This window comes from Vipera ursinii, assembly GCF_947247035.1.
Source record: "Vipera ursinii genome assembly, chromosome: 3".
In the NCBI taxonomy this organism is placed as follows: domain Eukaryota; kingdom Metazoa; phylum Chordata; class Lepidosauria; order Squamata; family Viperidae; genus Vipera; species Vipera ursinii.
The window spans coordinates 183,038,869-183,044,868 of record NC_139516.1 but is presented as its reverse complement, the minus strand read 5'-3'; positions in this window follow the sequence as shown (position 1 = coordinate 183,044,868).

The following is a 6,000-nucleotide window of genomic DNA, read 5'->3' as shown; positions in this document are numbered from 1 at the left end:
AACCAATTAGGTATGGCCAGTGTTTTTTTTTTTTGTAAAAGAAAAAGGTGCCGGAACTCACACATGTCATACAAACCACCTTGCCTACCCTACAAGGTTCCATCCAAAAAAGGTGCCGGTACTCCGTTCTGAGCGTTCTATGAGAAAAAAAAAAGCCCTGGGTATGGCAACAAAAGCCAAAGAAGTGTTTGAAAAGTTTGTGTTTGAAAATGAGCCAGCTTCAGCATACAGTAGCAATGCAGAGAAAAACATTCCTTTTCATTGTCCTCTCCTCTTTTTATTTTGGATCAAGTTATAGTGTATATCATTACTTATTATTCTAATTATACACTTTATGATGATTGTTCACTGACTGTTTGCTGTTGTTAATCCCTGAGGCTAACACTAGGCAATGAAGCAGAAAACAATACCCCAATCAAGGAACTACCCAGGAGAAAACCACACCCCCATCAACACTGGCAGGACAAGTTACTGATAGAAACAGGAAGTAAACCTTGCGCTCACTAGCACTGATGCTGCTGCCTACTGTAGTCAGGTCATGAAACATCTGCAAGCCAACACTTAAGCTCAAGGAGTATCAAGGACATTTTATTATTTGTCAATATAAAGCTACGCAAACCCAGTTTGTGTTGTTGAGAAACTTCTGGTCCCCTTGTAGACAGAGGTAAAGGCAGAGCTATTTCCAGCAGCATCCATTTTCAACTGAGGCTCTGCTGCAAATATAAAGCATATCCAGGATTTTCAGGAAGAGCAGCACTTTAGAAACAGACACAGGAGCTTCACAATATTCAAGGCATCAGGAAATGGGGCACATAAAACCTGGCAGGTAGCAAATAAATGAATCTCTCTGGAAGTCGGCGATTCTCAGGCTTGAAGGCAGGGGAGTGGAGGAGAGGAACAGAAGTCTGATCACACAATGTAGGTCTTTACCTACTATTCCTATTAGATTTCTTATAAAGTTGAATCAAACTTTCTTATGCCTCACAAACTGCTAAGAGACCCTGAATCACACTCCTGCATTGTGCTGAAATCAACCAGAATACTTCAGGCCTAAATCCAAATGAAATCTCAGGTTTCTTTGCAACTTGCCCTTTAAATTAAATGGCAGTGCAATTGCAGAAGGATGTGGAAGTGGCTATGGCAACAACTCCCCTGAGCAATCAGATTAGACATAGAACACCAGCCATGTATGTGTGATTTTTCTGCCCAGCCTTATTTTTAAGAACTGTGGATGTGTAAATATTAAATATTTATTCTACTTTAAGCAGGGAAATAAATGAAATCTGATGTTCTTGTACATTATGTATCATATTTTATGGGTAACTTTTTGATCTGAAAAAAAAGTACAGGGATCTATCTAGAGATTCAGAACATGATTTCCAGATCTTATTTTTTTCCTCTTCTTCTTCTCTCAGGGGTCCATCTAACAACACAAACTTGATTTAGCTGAACTAACCCTATATTTCAACTTAAGCAGAATTATTTAAAGAGGAAAAAAGACTTAAGAAGTAGTGACAAGAGAAAATTAAGAGCAGTAAATAACAGTAAATTTAAATAAATTTACTAAATGCTCCTTCCCATTCTCTTCATGCAAACCATCCTTTCCACAGATCCATATATCAATTCATATATTGTCTTTTAAACTTCTTCCATCCTTCAGAATCTCATCAACCCCATCCAATGACAATCATTTTCCACTCAATCTACTCATTCGTCATCTGTTCATTTTGCAATTCATTTTTTATACATGGCCATATCTATTCTTTACAGATATCTCCTAGAATTTTTCTTGTTTTCCTGCCTTCAAGAAAGAGATGCAAAAAGGTAATCTGACTCTACATGACTCAAGGGTCATTTTCACTCAATGGATTGTATCAGTGAAACGGTGGGAATGTGTATTCTGGTGTCTGAACTACAGACTACAACTACAATTACAACAGGTATAGTGTACTGGGTGGCCAAAGGTCATCTAGTGAGCTTCATGGTCAAATGGGGATTCTCCCCACTCCAAGTTAAATCCCTAAACTGTAACCATTTCCACATACAGGTTAATTAAAGAGACATGCAACACTTCAGGAAGTCAGATGATCTATGCTTGCTTAGAACTTTTTTTTAGCTAAGTAGGACATAGAAATACAGTAGGAAAGTGCAACTTAGTCCTGGAAAATCAAGGACCTGTAGTCCGATAGTCAGTACCAGTAGAACTTAGAAGTAGAGATAAATATATCATAATAATCATGCATTCTATGATAACTAGGACAGTGACAGCTAATTCTATCAATGTGACTGAAAATGCAGAATTAGGAATCAACTTCTGATCTCAAGGTGATATAAAAGGTATTACATTAAATCCAAAGGATTAAGGTCCCTTCTTATCCACACCTAGCTCTACTTCACTGCTTCTACTTGGCTCTTCTAGCTAATGAGAGTACCTAGAACTTCTTCTTAAGTTTCTGCTCTGTTACTTTTAAAAAAAGTCTGTGTCTTCACAATGTACCCATTATTTTGTTCCAGACCATACATGAGGCAGATAAAAATAGTCCTGAACTGTTCCCAGTAAAAAGGCAGATGGGGAGATCAATCCACCAATGCCTATCAGCTAGCTTCCAGCCCCCCCCCCCTACAAACAACTGAGGGGAGGAGAATGTGATTATGCAGCAGAAGATCAACTGCATGGATCAGAGCCCTTCTTCCTGATTTACCTTGCATACAACCCAATGGAACATTGTTAAGTCTCTTATTACCGTGCATCAGCCACAAGCACAGCACCTGATTTGCTTCTTTTTAAGTTTCTGCTTTGTTACTTTAAAAAGAATGACTTGAAATTACAGTTTGAAGCTGGTTTCCCATTTCTGGTTAGTTTGCTACAATAGTGAAAATACAGGATCACATCTGAGGTCACATATATTAAGCCATTAGGTCACTTATTTCTTTGGCATGAAGCATGAACCTAGCAACTGTGGTTTATAGATAGATCATGGTTTATTGCTAATGACCCTCTTTTACCGGTCTACTATAGAGAGCGTCCTCTCGTATGGTATTGTGGTTTGGTATGCTGGTCTGACAGCCGCGGATAGGAAAGTATTACAGAGGGTAGTGAGCACAGCACAAGACAGGGCTCGTTGCCTTGGAAGAGTGAGGAAGATTCTCAGGGATGACTCACACCCTGGATGGTATCTCTTTACTCTCCTACCATCCAGTAGGAGATATAAGAATATAGCCAGCCGTACCAACAGGCTGAAAAATAGCTTTTATCCGTGGGCTGTTAGGCTTTTAAATGGGACATAATCTTAGGCAGAATTGACTTGGGAGGCCGGTGTGTGGTGTAGTTGGTTAACATAGTGTTGTGGGATGGAGGGTTTGTTGTCACTGTGTGTTGGGGGGAGAGAGCACGGGGGGAGGCTCAGCTAATCTCAATGTACACATGTTGTACTTTGACAATAAAGGTTTATTATTTATTATTATTCAGATTTAATAAAGTTGTTTTACATTATGTATGTCTTTGCATAACTACAGAGAAATTTTCATTAAGCTCAGTGGAATTTGCTGTTAAATAAAACTACACAGTTGCAATTTGAGTTCCTGTTGGCATAAAAGGAAATACTTCTACTTTTATACTTTTGGGGCTTGCAAATTTTCCTTTATTGCTGCAGCTTCATGCTTGGATGAAAGCGCAAGGACCACTATAGAAAGCGTCAGGGGAAGGGAATGGGAATGATGAAACCATCCATGCATCAGAAAAGAACTTCTATTTATAGAAACAGATTTTTGGATCCAAGCTTTTAAAACCTTCTAGAAGTGTTTAAATCCAAAAAATGTAGGGCAAACTACTATCAGGAAAAGACTTGAACCCTTCTGATTTTTACCTTTAAATATTGAAGATAAAACTTCAAAATCTGTCCTAAATTTGACCATAAAACAAATTAACTCTTTTAACACATTTGAATGCATTTATATTTCTTCAGATGAAGGTCAAGGCTGTTTCCTCACTTGTTATTAATACAGAGAGAATAAAAAAAGATCAAATCACAAAACAAATATATGAAATAAGAGTGAATAAGTTGAGAAGTCATATTAGATGGCATTGATCTGAATACTATTGAAAGAAAAATCTTCATCAGGGTCCAGTCCAAGCTGAAAATAAACAAAGTGGAGACTGCTTTAGAAAGAAGGTTCTAGTTTATTGAAGAGCAGAATCACAACAGCATGTGGCTCTGGAGCAGCTGAACACCTGGTGATGCGAGTGGTGGGTTTTTATACATCCTTGGGCTTTTGTGTTTGGAGTTGTTCCTGTTCCTGTGGCATGAACTTTGACCTGATCTTTTGAGTGTGTCCTTTGGTATTCTGATGGTGGTGGGTTAATCCAATTATGTCCTAAAGGTCATGTGAATGAATGAACTTTTATTATCAAAGTACAACATGTATACAATGAGATTGGCTGAGCCTCCCTTCATGCCCCCACAACAAACCCCACCATCTTGCTCATGTCCTGCTTCCCTGGGGCTGGGGCTGATGGCTATGTCCTGTGCTGGATGGGTGAGGGGGTTGCTGGTTCTAGGGAGCTTTGTCTTTCTAATCCTATCAATTCCAAGCTTCCTGGCTCCAGTCTTTCTAAATGGATTATCAAATCTGCACTTCTACAGAGCTGGCCTACCCAGTTTCTGCTTGCAGCTATTAAGAAAAACTGGGCCTGCTTTTCTGCCTTTAAGATAATTGGGGAAATATAATATTCTGCCCTTTTAATATCTCCCAAAATATTTCCTTCTCTGGGGGGCGGGGGCTGACTTCCCACAATATAATCAAGTTTAAAGACAATGAAATTATAAAGCAGTACTGTATTTTGATATGAGGGAAGGAAGGGTGGCTGACAAAGACAGCAAGGTGAGAAACAGTGAAAAGATTAGTGTAAAATAAATTTAGATGCATTTTCTCATTTCTTGTCTTTTACTTCTTTGGCTTATTTTCTCAGATTTGTATATTAATGCCTACTCTGAAAAAGCCAGTTTAGTCTAGTGGTTAAGGCACCAGACTAGAAAGCCAAAGACTAAGATTTCTTAGCCATGAAAGCTGGGTGACCTTGGGCCAGCCACTCTCTCAATCCAACTCACCTCACAGAGTTCTGGGGGAAATAGGAGGGCATGTTTGCCACCTTGAGTTATTTGTAAAGATAATAAAGGTGGGATCTAAATAAATAAAAAGGGAAAGAGACTGGCTTTATGGGTATGTCTATTTGTATTGGAGAAAAAAAGCTGTGCATCACCTTTAAAAAGCTTAAGACCTGTTCACATTAGGCAGGACCATGCAAGTGGGATAGGATTAAATCACACAGATAGGTGATCTGATTTTTGTTTTTCATAGTTTTTGAGAGGACTTGCTTGCTTTAGGTCTACCATGCTTATCAGTTTTTTCCCATCTTAAAAGTTTTCAGAATGATACTGTTGAATTTCATTGGATGGACACTGGGGCTGCAAAAACAGGTTTGGGAGCTTGTTTGGGATCTTAAGGCCTCAGACTACCTAGAGCTGAATTCCAGTGCTATCGAGTCCTGGAGGTACAGTAGAACTTAAAGCAGATCCAGAGTTTGCAGTCTGAAAGTCCTTGGAGAAATGAATTATGAAATTTCATATTGTAACAAGTTAGACTGGATATAGTTCTACTTATATCATTCATAATTCAGTGTAATTAGAAAGAGTGGAACACATCACTCTGGGTGAATCTTTTTATGCACACATAACAAATGTATGTAAATTTACACTGAAAATGTCATTTTTCCCACTTTGGGTTCAGTCTGGTCCCTCCCAACCCATCTGGACTCTTCACAGCTGTCTGGGCAAGTCTCGAGTTTGGGGCTCATACTCTTATGGTTGGAAATATCCAGCAGGTACTTTCTAAACTCTAATGAAGTGACGGCTAGATTCAGTTAACGATGGAATTCTTCTTCGTTCCAATCTTAGATAATTGGGAAGCAAAGTTTTGCACAGAAAACGCTCTGCACGTATT